General features: G+C 38.1%; 1 protein-coding gene across 1 annotated transcript in view; it reads left to right on the plus strand.

Annotated features, from left to right (window-relative positions):
* The window catches only part of itfg1 (integrin alpha FG-GAP repeat containing 1), a 290,804-nt gene that overhangs the window by 187,925 nt on the left and 86,764 nt on the right, over nt 1–16,115 (plus strand). The window lies entirely within an intron of this gene.

A 16,115-nucleotide genomic window follows, 5' to 3' on the forward strand; every position in this document is an offset into this window, starting at 1 on the left:
CCTACTATCAAAATGACTTTATACATCTTATATAAGTGTTATAATGAAGACCACACATGATGTAAGTGTCTATATTAGCCTACTATCAAAATGACTTTAAAAGTCTTATATAAGTGTTATAATGAAGGCAACACATGATGTAAGTGTCTATATTAGCCTACTATCAAAATGACTTTAAAAGTCTTATATAAGTGTTATAATGAAGACCACACATGATGTAAGTGTCTATATTAGCCTACTATCAAAATGACTTTAAAAGTCTTATATAAGTGTTATAATGAAGGCAACACATGATGTAAGTGTCTATATTAGCCTACTATCAAAATGACTTTAAAAGTCTTATATAAGTGTTATAATGAAGACAACACATGATGTAAGTGTCTATATTAGCTATATTAGCCTCCTATCAAAATGACTTTAAAAGTCTTATATAAGTGTTATAATGAAGGCAACACATGATGTAAGTGTCTATATTAGCCTACTATCAAAATGACTTTAAAAGTCTTATATAAGTGTTATAATGAAGACAACACATGATGTAAGTGTCTATATTAGCCTACTATCAAAACGACTTTAAAAGTCTTATATAAGTGTTATAATGAAGGCAACACATGATGTAAGTGTCTATATTAGCCTACTATCAAAATGACTTTAAAAGTCTTATATAAGTGTTATAATGAAGGCAACACATGATGTAAGTGTCTATATTAGCCTACTATCAAAATGACTTTAAAAGTCTTATATAAGTGTTATAATGAAGGCAACACATGATGTAAGTGTCTATATTAGCCTACTATCAAAATGACTTTAAAAGTCGTATATAAGTGTTACAATGAAGGCAACACATGATGTAAGTGTCTATATTAGCTATATTAGCCTACTATCAAAATGACTTTAAAAGTCTTATATAAGTGTTATAATGAAGGCAACACATGATGTAAGTGTCTATATTAGCCTACTATCAAAATGACTTTAAAAGTCTTATATAAGTGTTATAATGAAGACAACACATGATGTAAGTGTCTATATTAGTTATATTAGCCTACTATCACTTTTGTATGCACATTAAATCAACCAAAAATTCTAACTTTGGAGCAATGTTCACGGACTCTAGTATTTGCCTCTCTATTAGACATAATGGTTTTCCGTATTGGGACCGCGATTTTGGTCGGATGTCTCAAAAAGGGTGGAAATACAACGACACAATAAAATACAAATAAAAATTAACTAAAAGCAGTCTTTTTCTCACAATGTGTCGACTTTTTTCTCATAGAATCGGGAACAATTTCTCACATTCTTTCTGTTTCTGTAATGTTGCCATATTTTCTAGTAAAAGTTATTACTTATTAATGTAAAATTATCACTTTTTAAATGCAAAATGGTGACATTTGTCATATAAAATTCAGACTTTTATCACAATATTGCCCTTTTTTTTTTGTTGTTCTTGTAAAATAGTGACATTTTTTTGGGAGTAAAATGAGGACATTTTGTCATAGTTTTTGCCAAGCAAAATTCCGATTCTTATTATAATATTGCCAAAATGTTCAAGTTTTCTTATAAAAATCTGCACAGACTCCTCCCACCCCCACCGAGGACTGTTTTCACTGCTGGACTCTAGGAAGAGGTTCCGCAGCCTCCGAAGCAGAACCTCCAGGTTCTGTAACAGCTTCTTCCCTCAGGCCGTAAGACGCTTGAACGCATCATAATTAAACGATCCCCTCAACTCCCCCCAAAATGGATTAAAATGGAATAAAAAAGACAATATAACATACATCCATAAACGTGGATGCATATGAAAAAGTGCAATATATTTATCTGTACAGTAACCTATTTATTTATGTATATATGCACCTTATTGCTTTTTTTATCCTGCACTACCGTGAGCTTATGTAACGAAATGTTGTTCTTATCTGTGCTGTAAAGTGCAAATTTGAATGACGATAAAAAGGAAGTCTAAGTCTAAGTCAAAATTGCCATTATTTGAAGCTTTTCTTGTCAAATTGCGACTGTTATTGAGTGAAATTCCAACTTTTATCATAATATTGCGCAAATGTTCAGTTTCTCTTGTAAACTTTTAACTCGCGTTGAGTAAAATGACGACTTTTGTTATAAAACTGCCAAAATTCTAAGTTTTTCTTGTGAAATTGTGAACTTTTTCTTGTGAAATTGCGACTGTTATTGAGTGAAATTCCAACTTTTATCATAACATTGCGCAAATGTTCAGTTTCTCTTGTAAACTTTTAACTTGCGTCGAGTAAAATTATGACTTTTATTATAAAACTGCCAAAATTCTAAGTTTTTCTTGTGAAATTGTGACCTTTTTCTTGTAAAATTGCGACTGTTATTGAGTGAAATTCCAACTTTTATCATAATATTGCGCAAATTTTCAGTTTCTCTTGTAAACTTTTAACTTGCGTTGAGTAAAATGACGACTTTTATTATAAAACTGCCAAAATTCTAAGTTTTACTTGTGAAATTGTGACCTTTTTCTTGTGAAATTGCGACTGTTATTGAGTGAAATTCCAACTTTTATCATAATATTGCGCAAATGTTCAGTTTCTCTTGTAAACTTTTAACTTGCGTTGAGTAAAATGACGACTTTTATTATAAAACTGCCAAAATTCTAAGTTTTTCTTGTGAAATTGTGACCTTTTTCTTGTGAAATTCCAACTCATTTTTCCCAACAAGCTTTTTTATATGTGCATAGTATGTATATATTATTAATGTTGTAAATACACTTCTTTATATATGAAGAAAGGCTGGTCCTAAAGAGGGAGGCTTTTTTCGCATGTCTCAAGAAGGTAACAAATACGAGAATGTGTGTGTGTGTGTGTGTGTGTGTGTGTGTGTGTGTGTGTGTGTGTGTGTGTGTGTGTGTGTGTGTGTGTGTGTGTGTGTGTGTGTGTGTGTGTGTGTGTGTGTGTGTGTGTGTGTGTGTGTGTGTGTGTGCATAGACAAGGAAGCATGTGTCATCATGTGTGTATCTCCCCGCTCACAACCCACTTTGCGACTTCTAAGGCGCCATTATTCTGCTGAAAGGAGGCAAAATATGGGATACAAATAATGATAATGACGCGCGCGTCTGCGTTTGCAACATCTGCCGCCGCCACTTTTGTGGCGCGTGTGTGCGTGCGTGTCGTGACTCTGCACTGCTGAGGGCTTCTTTTGAAACACATACACACACACACACACGTATTTGTTACCTTCTTGAGACCTGAGAAAAATGCCCACCTCTTTAGGACCAGCCTTTCTAGATATATAAAGAAGTGTATTTACAACATTAATAATATATACATACTATGCACATATAAAAAAGCTTGTTGTGAAAAATGAGTTGGAATTTCACAAGAAAAACTTAGAATTCTGGCAGTATTATAATAAAAGTCGTAAATTTACTCAACGCAAGTCAACATTTTACAAGAAAAACTGAACATTTGTGCAATGTTATGATAAAAGCAGGAATTTTACTCAATAACAGTCGCAATTTTACAAGAAAAGCTTCAAATTTTGGCAATTTTATGAAAAGAGTCGCAATTTTACTCGACAAAACTCACAGTTTTATAAGAAAACTTTCAAATGTTGCCAATATTATAATGATAATCGGAATTTTTACGTGGCAAAATGATGACCAAAGTCATCATTTTACTCAAAAAATGTCACCGTTTTACGAGGACGACACAAAAATTGGCAATATTGTGATAAAAGTCAGAATGTTATATGACAAATGTCACCATTTTGCATTAAAAAGTAATAATTTTACATGGGGAAAAGTAATAATTTTACGAGAAAATATGGCAATATTACAGAAACAGAAAGAATATGAGAAATTGTTCCCAATTTTATAAGAAAAAAGTTGACACATTGTGAGAAAAAGACTGCTTTTAGTTAATTAATCTTTTTTTTTTTTTTTTTGTAACTGGTTTTTATTCTTCATTATTTATTATTTAGTTATTATTTAATATTATTTAGTTATTACAGTATGTCTCTATATACATATTTTTTTAATGAATTTTTTTGCTAAAGGGGGCGCATTTCAATGTCTTACACACACTTGTTATTTCATATGTTGACCAGAGGGGGAGCACTTTTAAAAGCGACACACAGTCAATGTGAAAAATCCCTCCTTTTTGGGACCACCCTCATTTTGATAGTAGTCACCACAAATGAGACATTGTCTATTAGATGCAATGTTATTGATTTATGTCATCACTTGTTCACACCTCCTCATATGGAAGATACTTGTTACCTTCTTGAGACCTGAGAAAAAAGCCTCCCTCTTTAGGACCAGCCTTTCTAGATATATAAAGAAGTGTATTTACAACATTAATAATATATACATACTATACAAATATAAAAAAACTTCTTGTGAAAAATTAGTTGGAATTTCACAAGAAAAACTCAGAATTTTGGCAGTATTATAATAAAAGTCGTAAATTTACTCAACGCAAGTCAAAAATGTACCAAAAATAAACCTGTACATGTGTGCAATATTATGATAAAAGTTGGAATTTTACTCGATAACTTTTGCAATTTTAAAAGAAAAGCTTTAAATTTTGGCAATTTTACGAAAAGAGTGGTAATTTTATTTTATTTAACAAAAGTCACAATTTTATAAGAGAACTTTCGAATTCTGCCAATATTATAGTAATAACCGGAATTTTACTATTTTACAAAAAAATTGGCAATATCGTGATAAAGATAATCATTTTATATGACAAATGTTTGCATTAAAAATTACTAATTTTACACTAATAAGTAATAATTTTACGAGAAAATATTGCAATATTACAGAAACAGAAAGAATATGAGAAATTGTTCCCAATTTTATTCGAAAAAAGTCGACACATTGTGAGAAAAGTCTGCTTTTAGTATTTATTTTTTTTTGTAATTAATTTTTCATCTTCATTATTTACTTCATTTACAGTATGTCTCTATGTACATATTTATTTTATTTTTTTTTATTAATTTTGGCCAAAGGGGGCTTATTTTAATTTCCGACACACACACTTGTTATTTCATATGTTGACCAGAAGGGGGAGCACTTTTAAAAGCGACACACAGTCAATGTGAAAAATCCCTCCTTTTCGGGACCACCCTCATTTTGATAGTAGTCACCACAAATGAGACATTGTCTATTAGATGCAATGTTATTGATTTATGTCATCACTTGTTCACACCTCCTCATATGGAAGATACTTTTCCTTCTTCATGTCTCAACAAGGGTGGAAATACAGGAACACCAACCTTAACCCTAACCCTAACCCTAACCCTAACCCGTTTTACGAGAACGACACAAAAATTGGCAATATTGCGATAAAAGTCAGAATTTGATATGACAAATGTCACCATTTTGCATTAAAAAGTAATAATTTGACATAAAAAAGTAATAATTTTACGAGAAAATATGGCAATATTACAGAAACAGAAAGAATATAAGAAATTGTTCCCAATTTTATAAGAAAAAAGTCGACACATTGTGAGAAAAAGACTGCTTTTAGTTAATTCATCTTTTTTTTTTTTTTGTAATTGTTTTTTATTCTTCATTATGTATTATTTATTATTATTTAAATATTACAGTATGTCTTTATATACACATTTTTTTTATGATTTTTTTTGCCAAAGGGGGTGCTTTTCAATTTCTTACACACACTTGTTATTTCATATGTTGGCCAGAGATGGGGAGCACTTCACATTTTTACACACACTTGTTATTTCATATGTTGACCAGAGAGGGGGAGAACTTCAAATGTTTACGCACACTTGTTATTTCATATGTTGACCAGAGGGGGAGCACTTCACATTTTTACACACACTTGTTATTTCATATGTTGACAAGAGAGGGGGAGCACTTCACATTTTTACACACACTTGTTATTTCATATGTTGGCCAGAGGTGGAGCACTTCAAATGTTTACGCACACTTGTTATTTCATATGTTGACCAGAGATGGGGAGCACTTCAAATTTTTACGCACACTTGTTATTTCATATGTTGACCAGAGATGGGGAGCACTTCAAATGTCTACGCACACTTGTTATTTCATATGTTGACCAGAGGGGGGGCACTTCACATTTTTACACACACTTGTTATTTCATATGTTGGCCAGAGGGGGAGCACTTCACATTTTTACGCACACTTGTTATTTCATATGTTGACCAGAGGGGGAGCACTTGACATTTTTACACACACTTGTTATTTCATATGTTGACCAGAGGGGGAGCACTCCACATTTTTACACACACTTGTTATTTCATATGTTGACCAGAGGGGGAGCACTTGACATTTTTACACACACTTGTTATTTCATATGTTGACCAGAGGGGGAGCACTCCACATTTTTACACACACTTGTTATTTCATATGTTGACCAGAGGGGGAGCACTCCACATTTTTACACACACTTGTTATTTCATATGTTGACCAGAGGGGGAGCACTTTTAAAAGTGACACACAGTCAATTTGAAAAATCCCTCCTTTTTTGGGACCTCCCTCATTTTGATAGATGTCACCACCAGGGGGTGCAAATGAGATCTCTATTTTTTGTTTTTTGTAATGTGCTTAAGGACCGTTGACAAAGGAGTCAGGGACCACAGATGGCCCCTGTGCCGCACTTTGGGCAACACAGCTGTAGAAGCTAACTGTTAATGGCCACTATAGTCTTAGTAGCGTAGTGTATTTGTCTATAGTCTTAGTAGCGTAGTGTATTTGTCTATAGTCTTAGTAGCGTAGTGTATTTGTCTATAGTCTTAGTAGCGTAGTGTATTTGTCTATAGTCTTAGTAGCGTAGTGTATTTGTCTATAGTCTTAGTAGCGTAGTGTATTTGTCTATAGTCTTAGTAGCGTAGTGTATTTGTCTATAGTCTTAGTAGCGTAGTGTATTTGTTCATCCTATGGTCACATATGGCTTGTCTTACGTCCGCACCGGAAGTCGTTACTTTTGTATGCACATTAAATCAACAAAAAATCCTGACTTTGGAGCAATGTTCACGGAAAATCAGCCTGTTGGGTTTTTTCGGGGATGAACAGGGAAGTCCTTCTTTAGCTGCCATCTTGTTTTATCATATATTGCTGCCTTTGTACCTGTCGATGTTTACTTTTGTATGCACAAAAAATCAACAAAAGAATCCTGACTTTGGAGCAATGTTCACGGACTCTAGTATTTGGCTCTCTATTAGATGCAATGTTTTTTCCGTATTGGGACCATGATTTTGGTCCTAACTTGTTCACCGGTCCTCATATGGAAGGTACTTTTCCTTGTTGATGTCTCAAGACCGTACCGTAGTGTATTTGTTCATCCTATGGTCACATACGGGTTGTCTTACGTCAGAACCGGAAGTCGTAAAATCAGCCGTTCACCCGGCGGCTTTTTTCGGGCATGTCCTTCTTTAGCTGCCGTCTTGTCTTATCATATATTGCTGCCTTTGCACCTGTCAATGTTTACTTTTGTATGCACATTAAATCAACAAAAAAATCCTGACTTTGGAGCAATGTTCACGGACTCCAGTATTTGTATCTCTATTCGAAGCAATTATTTCGGTCCTAACTTGTTCACCGGTCCTCATATGGAAGGTACTTTTCCTCTTTGATGCGTCAAGAAGGGTAGAAATACAAGAACACACACACACACACACACACACACACACACACACACACACACACTAATGACAGCAGGCCTCGGTCCTAACGAGTGTTTATGGATTAAAGAGAAGTCGTCATGATCCAAAGGTCCTATACATTCTGCACCACGCGTGTAATCGCAGTCCTTTAATCTAGCTAAGCCCCGCCCCCCCCCCCCCCCCACCTCCCTCCGTGCCCTACGACCCCACTCTAGACGAAAGTGATTCGCCCGCTCGTCTGTCGAGAAACTTGACATTTGACTCGACCTGAACTTTTTTGTGTTGTTTTAATCAGCGCGCCTGAAGCATTCTTAGGAAGGCAATCCTCTACTAGCTCCAAGCCGAGCCTTTCTAATGTCTCATACAACCTTGGTTGTACTTACCGATATCAATACATACCACGACAGTATCAACTATCATGTGTGGTTGATTCTTTGCATGGAGAGAGGAGAGAAAGTCCAAATGAAGACATAATTGTGGATACAAGAGGAAAAGTCACTTATTTGGATGTTTCCAAATGGACCGTAGTCAGACCAAAGTGGTGTGTACATGATGCAAGGCAAGACCGCTAATACCGCACCACCTTCTTCTCATGTTTCTCTGTGTTTACATTTGTTCATACTGCTATGATGACAGGAGATCGTCTTATCTTACTTGCTCTTGCTCTCAATTCTAGGCCCACTTTTATTCAGTCACTATTAGGGATGATGTTTGGTAAGAAATTATCGAGTTCCCATTATCGAATCCTCTTATCGAACCCATTCCTTATCGATTCTCTTATCGAATAGGTTGTTGTATATGGAAAAAAACCACAATATTTGGTTTAACAAAAGCTCACTTTTATTTTATAAGAAAAAAAAATTAAATAAATATTGACTGTTACCCCCCTAAAAAAATAAAATATACAAATATTGACTGTTGTTACCCAAAGTATATTAAGTGGGATTTTTCAGAACAACAAATATATACAGTAACACAAAAACAACCTGTCTCTGTGATCACTCTAGGTGTATAAATAATAATATAGTGTTAAATAAAATCAGTCCCTTGGGCACAAAACTGACAATAATACAGCTCTCCAAAAAGTGCACTTCTGCTGCTATTGGAACATACTAACTACACACACAGGCAGACAGCTAACAAACAATCCAAGACGTCTAACAGCAGATTAATCCATTTAGGCTCTTTATTGTTGTTTCATCTTGCTTTGTCTTTTCCTATCTTTACTTTTGTCTTGCACTGGACTGTTATTTATTTATTTTTTTAACTGAAATACACACAACGACAAATGTATAAGCTACGTGATTCAGTGAACATACTGAAATTTAATACACAATATGTAAATATTAGCTTCACACAAATATACAGTACTATCATCAAACAAATACTTCTGAGTGTTGAAACTATTTCGATGGTGGAAATACACGACTGGCAGCCATTTTAAGTCCTCAAAACATCCATTGAAACAGTGCACAAAAATCGTTTTTTCAATAAACATCTTAGTATCAAATGTAACCACTTTCCACCTTAATATTGAGTTACATAAACAAGTTAAACAATTTACTTACAGACTTATCTTTTCCAAGGCTTGTAGGAGCTAACACAACTTGTCTACTTCTCAATTGTCTCATGACGTCGCCGGAAGTGCCCAAACTAATGACGCGTAGTAGTTTCATATCGCCACAAGGTGTCAGTAAGAGTCTACAATCAAATGGGCATAAAATTGCCGTCCCACAGGGCATTTCCTGTGGGAAGGGATTCGAATAAAGAACCAACTCTTTTTCTTTACTATAGTGGCCTCGATAACGGGAACCGGTTCTCAAAAAGGGATTCGAGTCCATGGAATCGTTTCTTTTCTTATCGAACAATTGGGAGAGCCGGTTTCGAACATCATCATCCCTAGTCGCTATAGCTGCGTTTCCGTTGCGTTTTTTCGCAAAATGATTTCTAAAATGTCAACAAAGTACATTTGCGACTCGTCGGTGTTTCCATGAAAGGGCGTTGTGGAGGAGGGCGTGGTCGGCGCGCCTCCCGCAGGAATGGGGCGTGTATGGCCGGCCTCGAAGCCAGCGACAGGTGAGTGGATTGCCCAGCTGGGGCTGGTTATCTAATCACCTGTCGCCTTTATTAGCAGCAGCCGGGCCGAGACACCGGGATGGCTTGTTTTCCAGCAGTCTCTGTCTTGGACTTTCCAGTCAGGTGTCTGTGCTTCCGCTCTCGGTCTCTTATTCTCCAACTCCAACAACTCGTGTCTCGGTCCGGCTGCTGCTAATAAAGGCGACAGGTGATTAGATAACCAGCCCCAGCTGGGCAATCCACTCACCTGTCGCTGGCTTCGAGGCCGGCCATACACGCCCCATTCTGACCACGTCCTCCTCCACAACGCCCTTTCATGGAAACACCGACGAGTCGCAAATGTACTTTGTTGACATTTTAGAAATCATTTTGCGAAAAAACGCAACGGAAACACAGCTATAGCGACTAGGGATGATGTTCGAAACCGGCTCTCCCGGTTGTTCGATACGAAAAGAAACGGTTCCATCGACTCAAATCCCTTTTTGAGAACCGGTTACCGTTATCGATGCCACTATAGTAAAGAAAAAGAGTTGGTTCTTTATTCGAATCCCTGGGAACGAATCCCTTCCCACAGGAAATGCCCTGTGGGACGGCAAAGTAATGCCCATTTGATTGTAGACTCTTACTGACACCTTGTGGCGATATGAAACTACTACGCGTCATTAGTTTGGGCACTTCCGGGTCGGCGACGTCAGTTAAGTTGATGAGACAATTGAGAAGTAGACAAGTTGTGTTAGCTCCACAGGCATTTTTGCGCCATGAGCCGTGATTCTCGTCAAATCTCGTCCGCTTTGAGGAAGGTCTTTCCGTTTGAAAGCGAGACCGTTGATGCCCCGCTGGTTCGGTGTTTACGTGCCCTCTAAAAAAAAAAAGTGTTTCCAACGTGCTTTTGCGAAACACTTCCGTGTCAAAACGTCTTAAAAACCACCTCATGAGAGCGCAAACATTTTTTTTCTTCTTAGTTTCTGTGGAAGTCGCTTCCTAGCAGCTCCACTGTCGACACGGCACAAGAGCCAAGCGTGCGGGTTCAACAAAGTTCTAATGTTGGTCACAAGATTTTCAAAAAATGTCGTGACGTTGCCGTCACTCTCAATCCTCTCTCCCGCTTACTGTTAAAGACAGCAGATGATTAGATTAATATCAGCTGTGTCTCGCCGTCCAGCACATGCCCCGCCCCTAGCCGATGGTGCTCGTCGTCAGTAACCATGGACAGCGGCGGTGACTTTTCCTCCTACAAGCAGCGCTGAAAAGTAGCCAAAGAAGGGGCCTGTCTCACGCGGAGAGGGATATGTTGTCAATATTCAGTGTTTTATCCTTCATAGTGAATATTGTAAATCCCACATTCTTTATTTTCATGTACATTCTAGGTGTCTAACTCAGTAAAAAAAAATTTAAAAAAAATGAAAGCCACTACTAGCGACCACGCAGTCTGATAGTTTATATATCAATGATGAAATCTTAACATTGCAACACATGCCAATACGGCCGGGTTAACTTATAAACGTATATATTTTACATTTCCCGCTAAACTTCCGGTTGAAAAGGTCTATGTATGATGACGTATGCGCGTGACGTCAATCGTTGAACCGGAAGTATTGGTACTCCATTGAATCCAATACAAAAAAGCTCTGTTTTCATCTCATAATTCCACAGTATTCTGGACATCTGTGTTGGTGAATCTTTTGCAATTTGTTTAATGAACAACGGAGACTGCAAAGAAGAAAGTTGTAGGTGGGATCGGTGTATTAGCGGCTGGCTGCAGCAACACAACCAGGAGGACTTACTTGGATAGCAGACGCGCTAGCCGACGCTAGCCGCCAACCGCACGGATGATCGGGTGTAGTCCTTCGTCGCTCCGTCGATCGCTGGAACGCAGGTGAGCACGGGTGTTGATGAGCAGATGAGGGCTGGCTGGCGTAGGTATAGCGCTAATGTTTTTATCATAGCTCTGTGAGGTCCCGTTGCTAAGTTAGCTTCAATGGCGTCGTTAGCAACAGAATTGTTAAGCTTTGCCAGGCTGGGAATTATTAACCGTGTAGTTACATGTCCATGGTTTAATAGTATTGTTGATCTTCTGTCTATCCTTCCAGTCAGGGGTTTATTTATTTTCTTTCTATCTGCATTTGAGCCCGATGCTATCACGTTAGCTCCGTAGCTAAAAAGCTTCGCCGATGTATTGTCGTGGAGATAAAAGTCACCGTGAATGTCCATTTCACGTTCTCGACTCTCATTTTTAAGAGGATATAGTATCCGAGGTGGTTCAAAATACAGAAAAAGGAGAGAGTGTGGAATCCAATGAGCCAGCTTGTACCTAAGTTACGGTCAGAGCGAAAAAAGATACGTCCTGCACTGCACTCTAGTCCTTCACTCTCACGTTCCTCATCCAAGAATCTTTCATCCTGGCTCAAATTAATGGGGTAATCGTCGCTTTCTCGGTCCGAATCTCTCTCGCTGCTGGTGTAAACAATGGGGAAATGTGAGGAGTCCTTCCTCCGGTGACGTCACGCTACTTCCGGTACAGGCAAGGCTTTTTTTTTTATCAGCGACCAAAAGTTGCGAACTTTATCGTCGATGTTCTCTACTAAATCCTTTCAGCAAAAATATGGCAATATCGCGAAATGATCAAGTATGACACATAGAATGGATCTGCTATCCCCGTTTAAATAAATAAAAATCATTTCAGTAGGCCTTTAAGGTGGTCTGTCATAACGTTTTTAGCATTTAATCAGACATTATTGTGAGGTTTTGTATTAGTGTTCCTAAATATCCGACACATTTTTTTCTCTAAATTTGGGCCACCCGAGTCCAAATAATTGCAGAATCATGACCAACCCTAGTTTGAATGCTTTCATCATGCTAACACGTGAAACTGTGCTGCTTTCTGGATGTGGAGTACATGAATCCCAGTTAGCTGCATTGTGCATGGAAGTTTAAAGCGACACAGGAAAGAAAAGGTGCTTCAAACATCAAAGTCGCTCTGCATCACTGTGCCATGCGAGTCTACGAGTTAGCGCTCCTCTCGCTGTCAACGCTGCACTTCTTCATTAAGTTGTCAGGCAGCTTCTTGGAGGGGAAGCGTTTCATGTTTGGGGAAAGTGGGTTAGTGTGTTAGCGGCCATTGTTTATTCCCAGTTCATGAAAAGTGCATCAGTGCCGCGCTCGTCGAAGGTTTCATTTGCACGGCGAGGAGGAGCATTGATTGCGTGCTATACGAGCGCAATAAAGACTCCACTGAGTGCTTCCGATAAAACACCAAGCGCTGCAGATGGTTATTTTTAGAGATGCATCAAATGAAAACAACACTCGCAGAGTAAGAACCTTTCCAAGAGAGCAGCAGCATACTAAAGTGAACTTAATATCACATAGAAGGAGGCAACATCACACAGCAAACAACACACACACGTACAACTAGAAGGAGGCAACATCACACAGCAAACAACACGCATACATACAACTAGAAGGAGGCAACATCACACAGCAAACAACACACATACATACAACTAGAAGGAGGCAACATCACACAGCAAACAACACACATACATACAACTAGAAGGAGGCAACATCACACAGCAAACAACACAGATACATACAACTAGAAGGAGGCAACATCACACAGCAAACAACACACATACATACAACTAGAAGGAGGCAACATCACACAGCAAACAACACACATACATACAACTAGAAGGAGGCAACATAACACAGCAAACAACACACATACATACAACTAGAAGGAGGCAACATAACACAGCAAACAACACACATAAATACAACTAGAAGGAGGCAACATCACACAGCAAACAACACACATACATACAACTAGAAGGAGGCAACATCACACAGCAAACAACACACATACATACAACTAGAAGGAGGCAACATCACACAGCAAACAACACACACACATACAACTAGAAGGAGGCAACATCACATAGCAAACAACACGCACACATACAACTAGAAGGAGGCAACATCACACAGCAAACAACACACATACATACCACTAGAAGGAGGCAACATCACACAGCAAACAACACACACACATACAACTAGAAGTAGGCAACATCACACAGCAAACAACACACATACATACAACTAGAAGGAGGCAACATCACACAGCAAACAACACAGATACATACAACTAGAAGGAGGCAACATCACACAGCAAACAACACACATACATACAACTAGAAGGTGGCAACATCACACAGCAAACAACACACATACATACAACTAGAAGGAGGCAACATAACACAGCAAACAACACACATACATACAACTAGAAGGAGGCAACATAACACAGCAAACAACACACATACATACAACTAGAAGGAGGCAACATCACACAGCAAACAACACACATACATACAACTAGAAGGAGGCAACATCACACAGCAAACAACACACATACATACAACTAGAAGGAGGCAACATCACACAGCAAACAACACACATACATACAACTAGAAGGAGGCAACATCACACAGCAAACAACACACATACATACAACTAGAAGGAGGAAACATCACACAGCAAACAACACGCATACATACAACTAGAAGGAGGCAACATCACACAGCAAACAACACACACACATACAACTAGAAGGAGGCAACATCACACAGCAAACAACACACACACATACAACTAGAAGGAGGCAACATCACACAGCAAACAACACGCACACATACAACTAGAAGGAGGCAACATCACACAGCAAACAACACACATACATACCACTAGAAGGAGGCAACATCACACAGCAAACAACACACACACATACAACTAGAAGGAGGCAACATCACACAGCAAACAACACACACACATACAACTAGAAGGAGGCAACATCACACAGCAAACAACACACCTACATGCAACTAAAAGGAGGCAACATCACACAGCAAACAACACGCATACATACAACTAGAAGGAGGCAACATCACACAGCAAACAACACACATACATACAACTAGAAGGAGGCAACATCACACAGCAAACAACACACATACATACAACTAGAAGGAGGCAACATCACACAGCAAACAACACACACACATACAACTAGAAGGAGGCAACATCACACAGCAAACAACACACCTACATGCAACTAAAAGGAGGCAACATCACACAGCAAACAACACGCATACATACAACTAGAAGGAGGCAACATCACACAGCAAACAACACAGGATTCCTGCTGATATCAGATCAATATCAGTATTGACCAATACTGGAGGCTTCAACATAGATGGGTTCTGTATCAGAAGTGAAGAAGTACTAAATTATGAAAGTAGAAGACTGATGATGTGTTCAAGTGTTGATGATGTGTTCAAGTGTTGATGATGTGTTCAAGTGTTGATGATGTGTTCAAGTGTTGATGATGTGTTCAAGTGTTGATGATGTGTTCAAGTGTTGATGTGTTCAAGTGTTGATGATGTGTTCAAGTGTTGATGATGTGTTCAAGTGTTGATGTGTTCAAGTGTTGATGATGTGTTCAAGTGTTGATGATGTGTTCAAGTGTTGATGATGTGTTCAAGTGTTGATGATGTGTTCAAGTGTTGATGATGTGTTCAAGTGTTGATGATGTGTTCAAGTGTTGATGATGTGTTCAAGTGTTGATGATGTGTTCAAGTGTTGATGATGTGTTCAAGTGTTGATGATGTGTTCAAGTGTTGATGATGTGTTCAAGTGTTGATGTGTTCAAGTGTTGATGATGTGTTCAAGTGTTGATGATGTGTTCAAGTGTTGATGATGTGTTCAAGTGTTGATGATGTGTTCAAGTGCTGATGATGTGTTCAAGTGTTGATGATGTGTTCAAGTGTTGATGATGTGTTCAAGTGTTGATGATGTGTTCAAGTGATGATGTGTTCAAGTGTTGATGATGTGTTCAAGTGTTGATTATGTGTTCAAGTGCTGATGATGTGTTCAAGTGTTGATGATGTGTTCAAGTGTTGATGATGTGTTCAAGTTTTGATGATGTGTTCAAGTGTTGATGATGTGTTCAAGTGTTGATGATGTGTTCAAGTGCTGATGTGTTCAAGTGTTGATGATGTGTTCAAGTGTTGATGATGTGTTCAAGTGCTGATGATGTGTTCAAGTGTTGATGATGTGTTCAAGTGTTGATGATGTGTTCAAGTGTTGATGATGTGTTCAAGTGCTGATGATGTGTTCAAGTGTTGATGATGTGTTCAAGTGTTGATGATGTGTTCAAGTGTTGATTATGTGTTCAAGTGCTGATGATGTGTTCAAGTGTTGATGATGTGTTCAAGTGTTGATGATGTGTTCAAGTGTTGATGATGTGTTTAAGTGTTGATGATGTGTTCAAGTGCTGATGATGTGTTCAAGTGTTGATGATGTGTTCAAGTGTTGATGATGTGTTCAAGTGTTGATGATGTGTTCAAGTGTTGATGATGTGTTGA

This window comes from Entelurus aequoreus, linkage group LG02 (assembly GCF_033978785.1).
Source record: "Entelurus aequoreus isolate RoL-2023_Sb linkage group LG02, RoL_Eaeq_v1.1, whole genome shotgun sequence".
Classification (NCBI taxonomy): Eukaryota; Metazoa; Chordata; class Actinopteri; order Syngnathiformes; family Syngnathidae; genus Entelurus; species Entelurus aequoreus.